A 20,719-nucleotide genomic window follows, 5' to 3' on the forward strand; every position below is an offset into this window, starting at 1 on the left:
CTCCACACTTGTCCTCCTGCTGCATGGGAGCTCAGCCTAGCTACAAGACAGTGCAGGACTTTGATGGAGACACATATGGGGACCATTGATAATAATTTATTGCCTTCTTTATGGACTACATAAGACTTGGCAATTCACTTGTGTAGAAGACGAATTTGTTATTCATTATAAATAAATATTTAAGAGAGCAAAACATTTCCTTTTAACTTTTCCCATGTTGTCCCTGTGGGGCCCATGCACACACAGGTTTTCCCTGCAGAACTCATGCCCCAGCAGTGAGTGGTTATGTTCTCACTGATTAACTGGATTTGCAAGAGAGGAGGAGTTAAGATGAATGGCTGCTTTCCTGCCACCGTCACTCAATCATCTGGAAATCTAATTTGTATCTTATTTGGCAGGCAAACAGCCATCTGCTCCAAGGATATGCTCCAAGGGCAGTTGCCAAATACAGAACAGGCTTTCTGCCATGGGGAAAACTAATTGCCTTTATTGGACTAATACAGGTTGAAAGCTAATGATATAGGATGCTTCACCACAAAAGAAATAAAAGTATGGGTTTTTTTTAAATACAGTTTCCATTAACTTCCATAAAAACTGAGTCTTCCAAATGAGCAACATCCATTCACATGGGTTTGTGACTCAGAGTTTTATAGGCCAGAGCAGCAAATGAGAAGGTTGTCAGTCCCACAGGACTATTTCTGCCCTATAAAAGGTAACATGTGCGCACAGATGGACCCTGCTTAATCTGCAGCCATGATGCCAATGGAAATGGATTAGCTGCACACAGAACAAGCAGCTTGAAAACATCACATCCCACGAGAGCATTAGGTAGTCTACGTCACACATCACATTCTTGCAGGATTTCCAGTTTCAACCAGATCCGAGGAAAATTTTCTTGCCATTGCAAGGCCATTTTTGAGATGTTTAAAGTGGACAATACCTTTAAAAAGGAGAGGAAAAGTGGTGGATGGTGGAGGAAATTTCTCTAAATTAGTGAAGACATATGCATTGAGAATGCAAAACTCAAGCAATTATTCCAGTCAATTGTCTCAAACCCTCCTTTATAATTCATCCTAGTTTTGAAAATGAGCTGATACATCTCCAGAAATTTTTATTTATTATGAACAGAATATTTTTTTCAAGGAAACTGCAGGGAGAAGCAGGAGAAGGGAAAGGATACAGGAGAAACAGCCAGTTTTAATCACAGCACAAGCAATCCTGTCTGTTTATGCTTAGGGAAGATACCCATGATGTCACTTGCCACTGCTTTTTCTGCAAATGCTGCTACATGTCATCAGCCTTCCCCTCACTGCTTGTTCCAAACACAGCAACCACTGCCCTAATGACTCAGGAGTTGTTGAGAGATAATCAATCTAACAATCAGGATAACTGAAAGATTTTTCTCTGCATTTGCTCATGTGTGACTGATGCACCTTAGAATAAGTAGGGACCAGATTACAGACTAAACTATTAACAAAACATCCTTCTCTCTGACCATTCCTCCCAAATAAATACTGCCCAAAGATCTGGGTAGGGAGTTCTAGGATCTGCCTTCTTTGACTCATGCACAGCAAGAAATACAAGAGCTATTTGTGGTACGATTGCAAATAAAAAGGCAATTTGTAGACAGAGAAACAGACATAAAGATAAAAAGAATACCATTCATTTTACATGTCCATTGACATTTAGCCCAGCTTTTAAAAGAGGCCAGGGATGCTACTCATGACAAATCTAATCCCAGTCAAAGAGCAAGACAGGGTGTGATCTTTATCCTGTACAAGCTGTAAAACCAGCAGGTTTTCTGCACTGCTGACCTGGAGGAAGTTTGAAGCTTACAAATAAAGGAATTTTCCTATATACATCTTTCCCCTAATTCTCTCAAAGATTCAGATGCACCACATGACAGAAGGGCTACTAAACCTCAGACATCTAACTACAAATCTTAGAAATATAAGCACATGTTCTCTTGGTATGATTCCATCCTAGCACAGTCTATGCTCATTGACCACCTTTGGTTCTTCACTGACGACAAATCCTCACACGATATTGTCATTTACTGAAATAATGAAAGGAAAGGCATGGAAAGGAAGGGAAAGAGTAATGGGAGAAAGGAGAGAAAATCCTGAAGTGACTTAAATCCCCACAAAATTATTTGCCAGGAGTAGGTTTGTGTAAATGGACAGAAGAGAAGAAAGATTGGTGAGAGTTAAACCAACATGCTGTGCAATTTCAAGCATGAAAACCAAAATCACTATCACAAAAAGGATTCCTATTCTCTAATTTAACATGCCTTTACCACATTAACAGCAATAGCTGAGTGTGTATGCTGCTCATGCCCATATCAAGCATACAAAGATATATGAAAGGGTTCACTTTGCTGTTATGATGACATCAAGCTGTCATCATTGTCACTTGGCAGTGATTTGAATATCAGCCTTTTGCAGAAGGAGAATTTCTGCTCAGAAGAGATCGAAGTAGCATAGGAAGGTCACACATAGTCAAGCAGCAGCACAAAGAAGCTGATATTAATGGGAAACATGAAACTAGAGAAGATGGAAAGGCTATAAAGGTCTAAGAAATCTTAAGGATGTCAGGTGGCTGTTTATATCAATAACTCTTGGGAATGTGCATTGAGGTTGATGGGCTCTTCTCTTGTGCTGAGGGTTTTTCTCAATGGTAATGACATCAAAGCCTCACAGAGGATAGTTTTGTTTTAACAAGTCACTGACAGGTAAGGGCATACACTCTAGCAAACACAGAATGGAAAAGCTAGGAAAAGAGCTGACCAGAAGTTTTCAAGGGAGGAACAAAACAATAGTTCCAAAGATGCTAAGAAAGCAGGGAATAGCATTCTGCAGCTAACCCAACCCCAAAACTTTGGATTCTCATTCCTCTTTATTCTTGGAAATCTGCTTTCTACTGTTCATCTTCACAAGGCTCTTTATCTCACTCTTTCCACATTTTAGTCTACAAATTAATTAATTTATGTTACATATGCATTCTGTTTAAACAAAGGAGTAAAAAGACACCAAGATAACAATAAGCATTTCATACACACTTACTACTGTTTTTCTTATCTGCTCAGGTCCTTTGGTGGGGGTAAAAGCATGGGATGTATTTCCTATTCTTGTTTTCCCTTGTTGTACTACATGTACTTAAACCCTAAAACCTCAGGGCACTTTATTCTCTTTGCCATGGCTCTGCAAGACTCAATGGATGGTTTTTGAAAAACTCAGTGTAGGATCAGGGATCAAATTATAAATCCCTCTGAGTAACTATCTGGAAGTGTCTGTGAAATGCCATATGTCTTCTGTAGCACTCGTGATAAAAATAAAACCACTGCTCAGAGGAGGAAAGGCAAGTATCAGCTATCTCTCTGAGGCAGCTGATATCTCAGACTCAAAAAAGGTTAAGTAAGGATACAGGTTAAAAAAACCCCAACAAACAACAGTAAATGTCACAGCGGTATTCCCTGGAAGAGTCATGTAAATGTTATTTATTGTGCCAGATACATTTCCAAAGCAGATGTCTTCCACAATCTATTTCACTCAGCTACATCAAATCAAAATAGTTGCAGTTTCAGCCTTCTAGGCAGTATTACCATTCACAGGTCTCTGTAAGGCCAGTTCATCCCAGCATGAGAAGAGCACTTCAGCTTGTTCCTCTGTGCTGCCCTTCAGCCTCCACTGGCTATACTACCCAGAGGCTGCTTGGGGTGCTTGTATGGGACATGCTGACCTACACCTGACCTAGGCACAGACCTCTCCAAGATGTTGGTCAACCCAGACTCCTCAATCAGAGGTGCACGGGCTTGCTCTGCCTTTTCCTTCAGTATTTCCATCTCTGCTTTGCTTGTGAGCAAGCTTTGGAGAGTTTTGGGTTTGATTCAGGCCCAAAAGCTTTGGCATTGTATTTTGGGAAGGGGGGAGCTACAGGGGTGGCTTCTGTGAGAAGCTGCCAGAAGCTTTCCCTGTGTCAAGCACAGCCAACACCAGCTGGCTCCTGGACCTGCTTCGGGGCTGAGCCCATCAGTGACAGCAGTGGCACCTCTGGGATAAAACATTCAAGGAAAAAACATCATTGTTCAGAGCCAAACTGCAGCCAGAGAGAAGGGAGAATGTGTGAGATGAACAGCCCTGCAGACACCATGGTTTGTGAAAAAGGCAGAAAGAGCAGAGATTCCCCTGCAACCCATGGTGCAGCAGCTGTGCCCCTGCAGCCCATGGGATCCACAGTGGAGCAGAGATCCACCTGCTGGATCCCCTGGAGGAGCCCCACACTGAAGCTGGTGGATGCCCAAAGGAACCCATAGGAAGCCTGAGCTGGAGCAGGCTCCTGGCAGGATCTCTGAACCCCTGGGGAAAGCAGCCCATGGTGGGGCAGGTTTGCTGGCAGACTGGTGACCCCATGGAGGAGTCACACTGGGGCAGTTAATGAAGAACTGCATCCCTTGGGAGGGACCCCTGAGGAGGAAGGAGTGGCAGAGACAAGGTGTGATGGACTGGCCATAATCCCTATTCCCCACCCTCCTGTGCTACTAGGAGGGCAAAGGCAACAAATCAGAAATAAGATTAAGAATGGAAAGAAGGGAGGGGTGGGGGAAACGTTTAAGATTTGGGTTTGCTTCTCACCATCCCATTCTGCTTTGACTGGTAATAAATTCAATTGAATTCCCCAAGCTGAGTCAGTTTTGCCAGTGATGGTAATTGCTGAGTGATTTCTCCCTGCCCTTGTCTCAACCCACAAGCCTTTTATTCTATTTTCTCTCCCCTGCCCAGATGGGCATAGGTGTGATAGAGTGGCTTTGGTGGGCACCTGGCATCCACCCAGGGTCAACCCACCACAGACATCAAATGTAGAAATTTGTAAAAACAACATGAAATTTCAAGTGGAAGTGCTTTGTTTATCTGACAACTACCAGATTAATTTCTTTGCTTTGTGGCTCTTTTTAGCCCCTACCACTTATCTAATTATATATTTAGACTTTGTTGATCTTAGAAATTGACTACTTTTACAGGGCGCTGAGGTTGCTAGGTTTGAGTGACAGAGCAGGCTGAAGAATTTCTCAGTATAAAAAAGTATTTCTTCAGGGAAATTTTCTGCAGGAACATTTTGAAAGGTACACAGATCTATAACTTTCTTTCAGTAATGCTTAAACAAAAAAAATTGAGCCAACCTGATACAAAGCATAAAGACTTTGATTTTTTTCAAATAAGATCAGCTATTCCATTTTGGATGAGTTCAACATAAATTTACATTTGTTTGAACACTCTGCCTCAGTAACAGATGACCTTAGCCATCTTAGGGTCCTGTTTCTTCTCTGCCCAGAAATCTTGCACAACATCTCCTACTCCCCTTCTCTCCCAAGCAAGTATAAGATAAAAGGGAGATGCCACAGTTACAGGGCACCCCTTTGGAGGAGCTGTCTAACTACTGATGTCCTTGGATACTGCTGGGAACCAGGGAAAAAGCAGCCTTGGAGCCTTGGGTTTCTCAGGCTGCTCAAGGACAAGGAATTATAACAATGATTAAACACCTGCAAGAAACGTGATGTTTGGCAAAAAGTATGTTTTCAAAGAAGTATTGCCTTCTTGAGCCAATGAGTATTTTCTATTTTGCTTTGTACAATCTATCTCATATAAGTGTGATAGCTTTTCAATAAATCTCTTCTTCTTGCTGCTCTGAAGAAGTCATGTGTGTATTGCTGCATTATTCACTGTTCCTAATCAAACAGCAACAACTGAGACCAAACTGTGGTGCTGAGAGAGCTCAATCAGCTGAACTCCAAACCCCTGATATTCTACATTTACATTTCAAGTTGGGCCAAGAGTTAAAAAGTAAAAACAAACCCCTGAGACTAGTCTCTCACCGAGAGTGCAACTTAATTTACAAATAGCCATGTTACAGTAGTGATGAAGCTACAGGATCTCACTTGGCAGAGGGTGTTGCTGCCCTACACACCGTTAAGACATCAGTACATTACAGCCTCTCCACTTCTGATGTTTGCCTTTCTGTCTGAAATCCAGCTGGTACATACATCTAAAACCCATTAAGCTTTGAAATTGAATTCAGGCAGCACCACCAATAATAATAAGAAGTTCGTTTGTCTAGAGCTAAGAAGCTCCAAGATTTGTTGCATTTGCGATAACCTGAGCTGAACTGCCCACCACTCAATAATCTCTTAATCTGAATAAAGGTCCTCATGGCAGGCAGGGGCTGTCACAGCACCAGAGAGCATCACTGCACAGGGACCTGCAGGGTTCTCTGCACCACACTAACAGAGCTGCATCTTTCATCTGCTTTTTTTAACTTTCATCTACAAAGTTGAGAAAGAGTCAGGTAGGTCTGGTGTCCTCTCTGGGGGTGGCCTCTAGATCCTTGTTGCCTTTCCCCACGCCTCCCCTATTTTTTAAACACAATAGCAACCCACACACAGAGCAATGAAGTCCCAGTACAGCAAGGCATACAGCTATATCTTATTAACTGTATGCAGCACTGAATACAAAGTCTCCTTCAGTCTGATTAAACTGTTTTTCAGTCTTTGCCCTGCAAATGCCTCCTCTCTATTTTTATATTTTTCTCCTCAGCTTTGCTTGAGCCTTTTAGTTTACACTACGATTTCCAAAACAAAAAATATATCATGAATTTAGCTCCAGGGAAAGATTAATGGCTTCAGAGACTCAACTCCACTGTTTAGAGTCTGAGCTACACAACCACATAACACCCACACACAGAGCTCCTCACATGTGCATTGGAGCTCCTGTTGGAGAGGGCAAAAGAAGAGAAGAGGAGAACAAGAGCTGTTACTACAGCCAGTTCAGCCTTTAGGACAGGGTCTTGGATTTGAGATTGTCTGGGTTTTAAGGAGGTTTTCCACACTTTCTTATCACAAGACAATAATATGCTTAAGAGTGCAGGTATGCATCATGCTCACAGAGCACATTCATTGATTTAAAATGTTGCCAGGAAGAGCTCATTTCAGTTCAGTCAGAAGGACACTGACTGCAGCACATCATTGGTCATATTGAAATATCAAAGAAAATTTCCCACCCTCCCAAAACCTGGTTAATTCCCTCTTGTTCTTTTTCATTTTATTAATGAAATTAATTAATTTCTATTTCTTAAGTGCTAAAAGGCCTTATTTAATTCCACACTCCTGCACATAACATGTATGGTTAGAGATTGAATATGTGATTTTTAGATGAGTGAGAAGGGGCAACAGAATCCCTCTGAACATCTTCTCTTGCTTGACCTCCAAGTTAGCTGCATGTTTCACATCAAGAGCTATGCTAGTACAAGGAAAGATGTGAGCTTATTCCTCACAATCATGGATCTGGCATGCTGTTAGGGAGGACTCAGGGATGTCCTTGCATGTCACTCAGGTGGTTTGTCACCACAAGCAGGTTAACTTAGAAGAGGTCTTTCAACATTTGAGCATTCTGGAATGAGCATTTCCATGCTGTGCCTAGCCTGTGCAAAGTGAACATAGTCAAAGGTTTAAATTGGTAATCTCTTCTAAGAATTGTATTCCTCCTTCATGCAGAAGAAATTTTTCAAACATCTTTCAAGAAACATATGCTTTCCAGGAACACCGAGGTATTAAGAGAGAGAAAAATATCAAGAATAGTGTACTTGTGAGTCTGTAACTGCAACAAAGAGGGCTTCAGAGATAGCTTTGGAAAGGCAAAATATGGCCTTGTCTTTAGATGCTCCTTGCAAGGTGAAAATATTTAGATGATCTTATAAAGCAGTGAATTCTATGGATCTGCTGCTGACTGGTTTCAGAAAACTCAGATTTGAATAAATTTGCTCAGGCAGAAGAAATTACCCTCATTATATCACATGCTAAAGTCAAGATCCACAGCACTGCAATGAGAAGTCGAGTAGATATGGATTTACAACCCTACTCAATTCCATCTTTCATGAGAAGCTCCACAGAAGAAAGATTAAATTCCACTGAAGAAAAATTTTCTGTTGCACAGGATCTCTCCCATCATTAATAGAATGAGGTAAAAGAATATCAGAACAATCTAGTTCACAGCAACTCTCAGAAAGTAGATCAAGTGAAAGCATTATATGCTCCTGTCAAATTAATAGAAACTACTGAGATGTTTATGCTCCTCACTGCAGCATTTCCTGAATTGGACCATGAATACTCCTGATGCCTTGAGAAGCTGCCTTGAACAGAGGCTAGACAGTGTTAAAGGAATAAAGTAGGGATTTATTAAAAAGTCTTCAGAGGATACACCCTGGGCAGTACAAGGTGTATCCTTTTGGGGTCTGAAGCTGCTTGGTTCTCGGGCTGGAAAAGGATTGTATTGTCTAACTAAACTGTAAGGAGAACTTGCTAACACTTTATATGAAAGCTAAAACTTGAGTCATCACTGCAAAGGTATCCACAGCTAAGCTCTTATCCTCAAGAGTTTTCAGGAAGAACCATGACTAGGGCATGCAGGCAACTGAGTGTGACCTGAGTTAGCAGTTTCCCAGGAAGAGGTAAGAAAAATGCCAATGCCTGTCACAAAATAAAATCCTCCTTTGTCAACAAAGTACATGTTTGCAGTCCCCTTAAAACATGAGGGACTCCTGTTTCTCCAAAGATGTGAGAGAATACAAAAGAATAATAGTTGACAGCAATTCACTCACCAAAGTAAGAGTTTTAGCATGGCTTCCCTCTCTGTTGGGATTATACTGAAGCTATTTTAGAACTTCACTGTCTTAATTAGTTAATAAAGGATTACTTAGAACCACGATAAATGGCTTCAGCTCAGTCACATCAATGACAGCAACTAAACATGGATAACAGATAATTAAATGGAGGAGGAAAATGTTCCATTTACCTAGCAAGACTCAGCCTACATTCTGTAAGAAGTGTTCTACCCAAGATTTGCAAAATTTCCTAGAAGTAGCAGCATTCACTAGAATTCAAAGAAGCATTTGGAAGTGTTTACACACATAGGGATCAATTCAGCCTACCACTTGAATTGCATCTGGTTCTATGATGTTCGTGTTTCTGGATGTCAGAAGCTTCACTGGGAAGTCTAACACATTCATCAGAGAAATGTTAATCTTTATATTATTCGAATCCAGTCTGTCTTGACATCTGGGTATGAGAAAGGGACTTGCTGCTCTGAATGAGGCAGTAAAGACACCTTTCAGACTATGTCCTTCATTTTCCCTTGCCACCAATTTCAAAGCTCAGACCTTATTCCTCTTGACATTGATGATGACAATTAATGCAATGGTTTCTCTAGCAGCTTAGAGCAATCTTGTTAATGAATCTGACAGTGCCAAGGCTTGACAGTGCCTGACCACCACAACAAACTATCCAGAACCCTGAACTAATTCACTATTTTACTTGATGGGGCTTAATACAAATTGGACACCAGAATTTGTGGATAACATTTTACATAAGTCCATTTCTTATGCCGGCTTTGAGTAAATAATCACTTGGAAGCAGACACCAAGAATTAAACAGCAAAAGGTTTTAACCACGGAGTAAAGTATTACAAGGATTTTTGCAAATTCTTGATGAGGACCTAAGAACCACAGTGCACCCCCTGCACAGCCTGTCAACACAAACCCAAAAACCTGTTGGAAAGAGCTGACAGTAGTCATTGCTTTTTATTTCAAATATTCATTAGAATTACTGAGCCTCTGAGCTAGAGGTTGACTAGGATTCAAATGCTTTTCAGAATATGGGAAGCAGATAATGGATATAATATTTGATGTGTTTATAGCAACCAACCAATACTGAAGATATATTTTTTAGTAAAGAATACTACTTATACGTGAAAGAGGCACACATTATAACTTCACTATGTTGAAAGCAGCTGTAACATGCTAAATTATATCTTCATCAGCATTCAATCCAATGTGAGGGGAATTTTGATTTAGTCAGCTTACATTGGAAACCTCAAAAGAATAAAACCAAAACACTTCCACACCCTATAGTGCAAGACATGAGGATGACAATTCCCTAGGCAAACTGTTTCTTTGAAAACTAAATCTGTTCCCATTAAAGTCAATGGCTGATGAAGCTCATACCATTGTACCTACTTTCTGATCACTCATTCAATAAAGATATTTAAGGTTTCCCTGGGATGGTAAGGAAAATCTGCCTGAAGGTCTGCACAGACACCCAGGTTACTTACAGCTTTATTATAGGTAAAGTTGAGGCCAATTTATTTCAAGATTACCTGAGCCTTCCTTTACTTGGCTTGAAGCACTTTTTCCCCTTGAGCTGAATTATTTTGGAAGTTTTCAGTCACACTGTTCCATCCTTTTCTGAAAACAGCAGCAGTGGAACAGCTGTTTGGTTCCTATTAAAATCCAAGATGAGATACGAATGCAAATTGCTGCTTTCCTGTATCACTGTAAAGAGCCTGCAAGACACATGAAGTTATCTTTCAATTGCACTGAGCATTGGTAAGACCTCATTAGGAATATTTCATTTGGTGGAAGACACTTCTAGAGGAATAAAATTCAGACACAGAACATGTAGGTGAGAGAAATGAAAATGATAGAAAGCTAAAACACATCACCTACAAGAAGCAGATTAGAGAGATAAGAACCATAGAGCTTTAAAAGGCTGAGGGAAGCAAAAAGTCTACAAATATGCAAAAAGCTGCTATGAAAAGATAAACCAAGCCCCACCAAAACCCCTACAACAGTATGATCTCAATGTCCTCTTAAACCTGTTTGTCTTGTCCTATCCATCATTGCAAGATGAATATTCAAGATAAAACACTTGGAATTTTTTTTTTTTAATAAGCACTGCAATAGCCTGCTGCAGGTGTTTCTTGGAGGATTTGTCACTCCAGGTTTTAAGAGAAAGTTAGACAAACATCTCTAAGACCCATAAATGTGTAGTTGAGTCCACCACATGATGCAATCCAACTCTTTCATTTTCTTGCACTTTATCTGTCTATAGATTCAGTGAAAAACACACAAAAATATTAATCATAACTGAAAGGAAAGGTTTTGTGTAACACAGAAACAGTAGTTGAGTTGAGTTGCCCAGGACAGTTTTTAAACTATGGAATCATAGAATCATTTGGGTTGGAAGGGACACCTGAAGGTCTTTTATCTCTTACTTGCTCTTAGTTTAAAACATTTACCCCTTGTTCTATTGCAAAAAGCCCTGCTAAACTTTTGTCACTATTTGCTTTTTGTAAGCTCCTTTTACGTACTGAAAGGTGTCCCTGCAGCCTTCTCTCCTCCAGGCTGAACAACCCCAAACCTTTTCTCCCACCAGTACTACCCAAGTCCTTTTGGCAGGGCTGCTCTCAATCCCTTCAGCCTCCAGCCTGAATTGATACCCGACCCAGGTTCAGCATCATGCACTTGGCCTTGTTGAACCTCATGAGGTTCCCATGGTCCCACTTCTTGATTTCTTGAGTTTGTCCAGGTCCCTCAGATGGCATCCCATCCCTCGGTGTGTCAACCCCATCACTCAGCTTGTGTCACCTGCAGTTCTGCTGGGGGTGCACTCAACCCCACTGCCTGTGTCATTGCAGAAGATATTAAACTGGTCCTGAGACATACCCTTTTATCTGTACACTTTGCTTGCCTGCAGCAGCAGCAGCTCTCCTTTCCCATGCTCCTGCCTCATCCCTTTGTTAGACAGCTGCTGTGCATCGGCTGATGCAATTCTACACTGAGGGACCACATAGGGGAAATGCAATTAGGGGTTACATTGGGAAGGATACATGTTACACATGAATTAAGGCTGCACGGCCATGCTTCATGCTGGAAATATTTGAGACAGGCTTGGCCATGCAACCTTAACGATGTTCATTATCCAGGCTGCATTTTTGAGCAGCTTAACATTAATTAACTAGCTGCATGTTTCAGCTTCTGTTACCATGCAGCCCATTTTTTTTACTGTTCCTGCCCTGCTCTGAGTGACTGGAAAATTTCTAATTCTGGTGGAAGAGAGAAATTCATCTGCTTCCCAGCTCCAGGATTATTTGCTTGAAGGGTAACCTGGTCTCTCCTGTGGCCTGTTCTTTACTGAGGAGCACAGATGATACCCAGAGAATTGTCTTGGCAATACTCAGTTGTTTGTAGGATTTTGCAAGATTTCACACAGTGATTTCCTGTCCTCCCTCCCAGTAAAGGTATTGATTTTTCCTCTCTCACCTTCTCCACAGAAGGATTTAAGAGAGTAATTTCTGAAAAGGCTTAGGCTAAACTTCATTTTTGAGAACACAGTTTAAGACAGAGAGATGAAACACTTTCTTCAGAAAACAGATGCAAATGAAAACATTTTCATTTGGTGTTTACACCTCTGACACACCAAAAAGAAGAGCTGGACTGTAGATTTTTCTGACAAGGAATGGATCTAACTCTGCACTCATTTATGGAAGGATCTTTGCAAAGTCCAGCAAGCAAAAGGGAAAAGTGAGAATGGGGCAGGGAAGAGTGAGACAGAACGAGAGAAAGATCAAGGAGAGAGAAGTTGTATAGGACAGGAGGACATCAACAAGGGAGTTAGCTACCTAGCAGAGATGGCTAGAGCTGAAAATAGGCTGAGGGTTAAATAGTGAAAGCAGTTGTCAGCAATACTGTGACAGAAGCAAAGACAGCCACATCAGTAACAAGCTGCAGCCATGTTGTTGCTCCAGAAGCAGCTTTACAGAGGCACCCCAACACCATTGGCAGAAATGGGCTAGATTACATATGTCCATAGTTTTATCTTGGATGGGCACCCAACAGAAGTTGAAAAACAAGGAATGATACATTTGGGTCCCTATTGGACTTCTCCCTCTAGACAAAGCAAGTCTAAACTGCAAGTGCTAAAGCTCCTATCACTGTAGGATTTGGGGTGAGGTGGAGTTACAGGTAATAGCAACAAAAACAGGCAGGAGCACAATTATTCCTCTGACCAATAATTTGAGTCATTATTTGCAATTCATTATGAGCAAGGATCAATATCTTCTGAAGTGGAGCAGCCACTGTGCCCATCTCCCATTTCATGGTTTGCAGACCTGGTCAGCACACAGAATAGTGATTTCCTCTGGGTCTAACCAAACAGAGAGAAGATGCTGCTGGTTAAGGAGTCAGCTCACAATTTCAACAGCACCTATGAATGTGAACTACAGAGGTCAGGGATGACCACCTAAGGGTGTTCATACAGGACTTCTTGTTCCAAGTATTCCACAGACTCCAAGCACCAGAACAATCTAAAGTCTTCCAACACAGGGCACAACTGTTAAAGTTGTAACCAAAGAGCAAACTGACCTCCAGTCAGCAGAGAGAAATCATGCACATGGCAGTCGTGCATATTCTGTGCTTTCTAGGTCAAAACAAACACAAACTTCAATCCAAACTTCTTTCATCCATTAAGGAACAGTAAGCACACAGTTTTCAAGTCCTATGGTGAGACACAGGCTTGAGTTTCCTTTATTCCAGTAGAGGGCAAGAGCTACACAAGCAAGAGTATCTGAGAAGGCAATTAGGTCTGAGTAAAGGGAAAGGTAAAAGAAAAGATTTTCCAGACTCTTGTTACCTAAATGTCATTTTTAATAGCATAAAATAGAATTTTTTGGAGGTTTCTTTCAGCTCTTACAATAACATGCAATACGACAACTAAAGCTTCTCTTCATGCCTTTAAAAAATCTAATAACATCACAGCAGTTCACTCATGGCTTTGATGATACATAATTCCCATCCCTTCAGACTGCATGCACCCATTTGTTCCACTAAGTTTACAGTGCACTGTTTGGAAAGATGATCTGAACTGACAACAATTCCATTGCACAAATTGACAGTGCTGTACTTCAGTGTGTAACACACACACCCCTGAAAAGCTCATACAGAAGGAAGATGCACAGGTTCCTTCAGCTTAACACTTGATAAACAGCAAAATAGATGTAAAGTGGCAATCTACTTCTGTTTACTGGACAAACACACAGAAGCACTGGGACTGCACAGTTATCAGGGGATGTGGCCCTGTTTAGCCATGAAGGAAGTAGTGAAGTGCTGACTGAGCTCTTGAGCATTGCTGGATTATCTACATGTCACTTTGGTAGAAATATCTGTGTGGCCAAAGCAATAGCAATAATAATCAGACTACTCTTGGCACAGCTCTTTTCAATGTGAAGTGTTACACTGGAATACTTTGTCACACTGTCTTTTCTTCTGTCTGAAAGAATCAAGCATTTAGATCCTGTTAAAAAAACAACAGCAACAACAAATCCAGAGTCTTTTTAGGGGTAACATTAGGTTCCAATTCAGTAGTTTATATTTGATAGCATACATCAGAATTTAAAAAAAAACAAAAACAAAAAAGATCAGAATCTACAGAGCACACAAGTTTTAAATTTACACAGTATTTAAATATGAGATTCATTCAACATTTACACTTTTATATCAATGTGAGTGAAATTAAGGAAAATGGAATGCAATATGAACATCAGGAGAAAATATTGCAAGGGTAGAAAAAGTTGTGAAATGTTCGCTCACCTGATTCCTTTAAAATTAATCTGGACAAGCCCTGAGAAGTCATTGAGTGAAGGGCAGAGAAGTCCTGTAATAAACTGTGGAAATGGGCTGACATGATCTGTCTAGACCAATCCTTTCTGTCTTTTATTGAGGGAATTCTGTGGATGTAAGCATTGTTTGTCTGGTAATTAACATATGAATATTTAGCTCTGACATTTCTTATCAGCTAGGTATAAATTTCTGCCAGGTTGCTTCCTGCAACATTTGGCAAATGAACCCATTTTGATTAGAAGGTAATTTATTGCACACTGGAGTTCAGTGGGTGTGATCATTGAAAATGACAGATGAACAATCGACAGTTTGGGGGAATAATAGGAGCAGCAACATATTTACACACAGAGATGAGGATGACATCTCTAACATAAACACTGCAAGCTCTTTTCCATAACTACACAAATCACCACGACTGATAAATCCAGGGGCCAACACTCTCAGCAGCAGGATTGCAGACAGGCAGCCTCCTAATCCCACAGGCAGCTTGCTACTGCATTTAACAGGGTTCCCAAAGTACCAAGTGAGCATCCTTCTGCTGAGAGAGGTTTGGGCTGCCTATAACACAGCCCAGTGCAGAGTTAAAGCAGCTCATTTGGGCAGTGGCAGCTACGCAGTTGTAAAAGGAAGAACTGCAAAAGCAACATAAGCGGAATAAAACCTTGGAGAACTGATCCACAATGGCTGCTGCTGATTTAACACCAAGCATAAACATTTGTACAAGCCTACCTTCTGAAATGCACTTACAAACTGAGAACCTGAGTCTAGGCTGATTTTCAGAGTGCCACATCAACTTGAGGAAGCTGCCAGTGGGCAAGAGATATCTCATAACTTTGAAAAAAAGATGTCAACAAATGAAAATCCTGGTTATGGCAGCAATTTGTTATGCTTCCTTTGAGTAATTTTGGGTTTTTCTGTACTTGGAGTTCTTTTGTATAAATCATATTCCTACCTCTAACAGAATTGCTTTTAGAGGTTCACTTTGCCCAGTGAGAAGTTTGCAAGTGAAAAGCATTTTGCTGCTGTTTAAGCGCAACTTTTGAAAATTGCTGGGAGGAGAAAATAAACTTGCACAAACATTGCTACAGAGCTTTACAGTTCACAAATGCACAGAAACTTTGAGGACAGAATCACTCATAAAACTACCCGGAAAACAGCAGACTGTTCAAGCAATGGCTGTCAGATAATGCAACTAACTGATCCTGTGGACTCATCATAAATTTAGCAGGAGACAAATGCACTTCCTATTGACCCTTGCTAAATCTTTAAACAAGCATCTTTACAATCTCTTCCAACCCCCTTCAGAGAAACACATTCCTTTCACTGTTGCACCAACTAAGATGAGTATGACCACAGGCAAAATGTGTTCAACAAGACCAAAGGAATAACAGTACACGAGATAGACAAGCCTGGAATATGGCCCAGAAGCTATTAGCCAGCCTACAGGCTGGGCATGAGCAATTTCAGTTCATGTGAGCAACCTAGAACTTAATAAAAGCAAGTAACACCACTTCCATTTATATTTCAGCTTTCTAAATACTCAAATGAAAATCCAAATGTTCCAAAGACCACTTAATGGTTTCTCCCCATTTGCCCCTATTAAGAGAAGAAAGAAACCAAAAAGTAAAAAAATTGAGATGCATTGATACACTCAGATATTAAATAGCCAAAACTGGTTTTAGACATTAAAAAATCCTGCAAAGAAGATTCCATGGATGTATTTTATTTGATGAGAGCCCAAATTAAGACATAGATGTCTAACAAGCTACAACCAGATCCAACAGGCATTCGAGTCAGAGTCAGGCTTTTCTTTAATTCCAGTAAAACTAGTCTTGACTGTCAGTGGACAAAAGTTTATAAGCAGAGTTGATTTGAGTATTCTTAGCAATGTAAACACCACTAGATGAGAAGATATGGCCTAGTTATTATTGCTACCAGGTGGGATGAAAAGCAGAGTTAAACATTTTAAAGGAGAAATTTTTCTTCCATTGATTTTTTCATTACCATTTTGTACTCAGCCAATCACTGCTACCAGCCTCCACATTCCAACACCTCTCCTGGCACTAGGAAGTGGCAGCCAGGTCTAACACTGGCATGGAGCCAACTAGGCAACCACATTCCATTTTGCCTATGCCTAGAATTAGGGGTAGGTATAGGAAGAAAAATACTGACAAAATTGCTTTATTAAGGAAATAAATTGAAAAAGGAGGTGGGAGGAGATATAAAGACAAGAAGAAAAGAAAAAAGTAGACTTGAAATCCTAAGCTTTGCCTTTTTGACTAATTAAGCAGTGAGTCAGGTATACTCTCAGGTCTTCTTGAAGGCAGTATTTAATTTCCAGCTGAGCCTGAACAGAGCCAGAATTTCTGGTTCTCTTATGGTTTCTTATATGCACCTTTTCCATACAAAATATAAACTTCTTTTTGACCAAGGTAGAAACAGTTGTCTTCAAAGACAAGCCTTTGAATTCCAGGTCAGGTGGATGCACCATGAGGCTGGAAATGCCTGATCACCAGGACTGACATATCAGGTCTGCCCAAAAAGAAATTCAGTGGCTTAGTGCCTCCTGTAATGCAAAGCAGACACAAGATAGTCACTTAAAACAGGATTATGCATCACAGCAGCTGTGCAAAACAGCCACACCACATTAGCAAATTCTCATCATCTAAAGGAGAAAAAAAAGAATTCAGAGCTGGCACTCCTGCCTTAGTAACATCACCATCAAGTGCCTGTCCCAGGAGACAGAGCACCTCCAGGCACTCACAGGATCAAGAGAAAAGAAACTTTGATTAAAAGAACATCCTGACAGACACAGCTCTATCTGTAAAACATATAAACAGTAAACAAATACCATACTTCAAACACTGTCCAGCACTTCCTTATGCTGCTGCACGATCAGGTCAGGTGCTTAACTTCATCCTGCCAACAGAGCTCAGGATCAGCCCTGTCTGAAACCGAAGGGGGCAGAGAAATGCACATAAGGTTCCCATTTTCACTTGGTTTATGGGTAACAGGTCACCTCCTGGGAGAAGGGGCTTTATTCTTTGCACCTGAAGGTTGACTGAAACCCTCCTCACCCCCTACTCCAGGTGCATTCTGCACCTTGCATCTGTCTTCTCCCTCTCCACAAGAGATGTGTTATGCATTTGCTTTTCTGATATTGATCTGAGAGAATTTGTGTTTCCAGGGTCCCTAGAGCAGAGTTTCTTGCAATTTAAATACATATTGGTTTTGCTTTTAATGATTTTTGTGGGATACATGTTTTCATCTGCAGCCTCTTCCTGTTATACTGTTCTTTCTAACCAAAATTTCTAAACAGAGCATGTGGTGGTTTTGCCTTATGCAAATTGCATATTCCAACTTGAGCTGAAGACAGGAAAGCAGTGCCATGAGGTCAGTGTTCTTACAGAGTTCTGTAAAGACGACAGATAAAAAAAAATCAAAGTAAAATCAAGGAATGGAAGGTTATTCTCAGCAAGAAAACTTTAAAAGATGACCAAATGTAGCAGAATAAAACTGGGACCATACAGTCAGGACTAGTTTAGGTCCTCAAATACCCATAAGAATTGTATAAAAGTTTTGGAGGCTTCATTAAATGTTGGCAACTTAAATAATAGTGGGAGTGGAGATAAGGCATGTTTTATTAAGGACCAACTCTCCATGATTTTTCATGACTTTCAAAGGAAAAGTGCCCACGCTTGTAGGCAGTTTCATCTTATGAGAATACAGCCAGGGTCAGTGAGTTTAAAGGATGGTACAGCACCTCTGCTTGGTGACTGACCTGCTCATTTCCCTGAAATTGTGACATACATTGAGATTCCCCACTGCTGGAGAGCACAGTGAGCCACACTGGCTCCCCAACAGAGAAATCACTGAGCCTCTGGGATGGCTCCTGCTGCTGCTTCAAGCCTCATGATTCCTCCCCACTGTGTGTCAGGCTCTGTAAGACCCAACTGAGTCCTGAACTCACCATCAGATGAAGTCCTTGCCTCTTATCACACTTTGATTCTGTGAGCAGCAGCTGCCCTTATTTCCTAACTTATGCTGAGTCCAGACTGACTAGGTTACCCAATTCTTGCCTGTTTGAGGTCTCCTCATCACTGCTGACCTCTGCTGACCTCTGCAGCCCTGCAGGTGAGGTTCTGCTGACCTGGGAATCATTTTGCATCTTTTCTCAGGCTTCTAAAAAGTGTAGCCCATTGCTCATCTAAAAGCACAATTCACTGCTCTGTCTCTCAGCCAAGAGTTATGAATAAAACAGTGTTATGAACCTACAACTTGGTTACACCTATGACTCATTTCAAAAGCCTCTCAAGTGGAGTGGCTCAATTAGCAGGTACCTGTGCAGTTTCCTACGGCTCACATTTGTTAGACACTTTTTAAAAGTAGAGTCTTGCTGCAATATCAGCAGAGCAGCCTCTTGCCATAAGGCTGAAACACGGGGGTTTTTCTCTAGAGTCTGTTCTTCTGTCCTTGATTGAAACACAGCATCATCTGCCTCCTCTATGCAGTGTCACACCTTTCTACCTAACATGGATTTTGTCCTACTGGGGAGTCAAGCAGATGTGAGAGCCACATGCAACTTCACAAAAAATCATGAACAGCCCTTGTGTTGAAATACCTGGAGTTTAATATGTGCTCTCAAGCAGTGTCCCCTCAGAGTCAGTGGGAAAAGCAGACAGGCTAATCCTGGTGCACAATTTACAGCACCCTTGTCACATTACTGCTGTCCCCAGAGCAGAAGATTCCCAAGGACACTGTGGGGTGTACACAATATCCATGTCATGGCACAAAGCAAAAAAAAATCATTTCACAGGTCATTAAAATTCTCAGGATTCAGGCATTTTTTTCTTCATATGTAGTGCATTTAGTAATTTCAAGAGATTTCACATATTTAAGACTTTCAGAATGTGATTAGTCTCTTCCTACAAAGAAATCAGCTTTGAGCAGGTCCAATGGCAGCACTGGAGGAGAAAATTTTGCTTCCAAAACATCAAGTAGGCTTGCATGCCTCCAAGCTCTTGCTCTTCCCCTTTGACATGAGCTGCACTGGAGATGCCATCCACTATTCAGGTGAACTAGCTGCTAAAACACAACCAAAGAATGATTTCAAAAAAGACTCCTCTCTCAAGAACTACTGTGACTACAGTCTCACTTGCTGCTCTTCCCATTTAGACAAATCCAGAAATCTCTGTCCAGTCTTTAACCCTTATCTGCACATCTAGTGCTGAATACTTTTGGGGTGTCAAAAATCCTCAAAAGCCCTGGACTAGATATGGTAGGACATCACTTCTCACAGGATTTGAAGCTTCACATGGTTTGAAGCTCCTCATGACAGCAGAAACTTTTCCACATTTTTAGTGCCATCATACATTGTTAAGACAACCTCATTTGCTATCAGGCAGCCCTCTTTATCATGAACAGTTTCTGAATCCTTCATTGAACTTTGATTCGAAGAGACAGGGATGCACCCATAAATTATGCTAAAGCCACCATCTAACAAATGCTCAGATTTTTCAGCTGCCAAACCTTCATCTGTCCCGACCTCATTGCTTTGTGAATCAGGATATGACCCCAACAACCCAGAGAATGTAAGGTGAAGATTCATGTTGGGTGGCTTAGGTGCACAAAGCAGTCTGCATAATGCTCCTGAGAAGCAAACAGAATTCTCTGCAGCCACAGTCAGCTTTCTCAGCTCTGTCTGTGGACCAGTGTTTTGCAGCAGAGATGTTGGAACTGGCAGTTCCATGCAAAAACACTTTGTGTACTGGGCCCAGGCTTTGTCTATGTTCTGTTAGCTCTGAATCCTTTGTGCATGCTCTTATTCTCCATAAAATGCAGCACTGCCCCTGGCTGGATGTTCCTCAGCTCTTATGTCAGCTCCCCACCTCTTCATCTGCGACTTCTCTGCCCACTGCAGAGCCCCGATTACAGTGAGCCTCTCTCCTTGCAGGTGGCTACATGTGGAAAGGCATGTCCCACAAGTTAATATCCCCATCCTTAGCACTGCAACTCAGAGAGGAGTTTGTTTACCCACACAGTGAACAGGAAGAGACATAAGCTGAAATCTGTAATAAATACTGATCGAGTTTCACAAGTGCTCTTGTGTGTCCTTTCCTCCATGGACGAGAGAATTCTTTAATCTGCCCACACTTTCCCGGTTATCACAACTCAATTCCTCCTAATTTGGAACCTCTATGCAAAGATCTGGGGCACTTAG

At 41.2% G+C, this 20,719-nt stretch overlaps 1 long non-coding RNA gene across 1 annotated transcript in view; it reads right to left on the reverse strand.

Moving 5' to 3' along the window:
* LOC306803776 overlaps window positions 1-17,435 on the reverse strand; it is a 31,682-nt gene extending 14,247 nt beyond the window's left edge. Inside the window, exon 1 of the long non-coding RNA XR_013774692.1 lies at window positions 17,356-17,435. This is a non-coding gene — a long non-coding RNA (uncharacterized lncRNA). The remainder of the gene's footprint in view (window positions 1-17,355) is intronic.
* Between the last annotated feature and the right edge of the window lie 3,284 nt (window positions 17,436-20,719).

Source organism: Erithacus rubecula, assembly GCF_903797595.1.
Source record: "Erithacus rubecula genome assembly, chromosome: 6".
In the NCBI taxonomy this organism is placed as follows: domain Eukaryota; kingdom Metazoa; phylum Chordata; class Aves; order Passeriformes; family Muscicapidae; genus Erithacus; species Erithacus rubecula.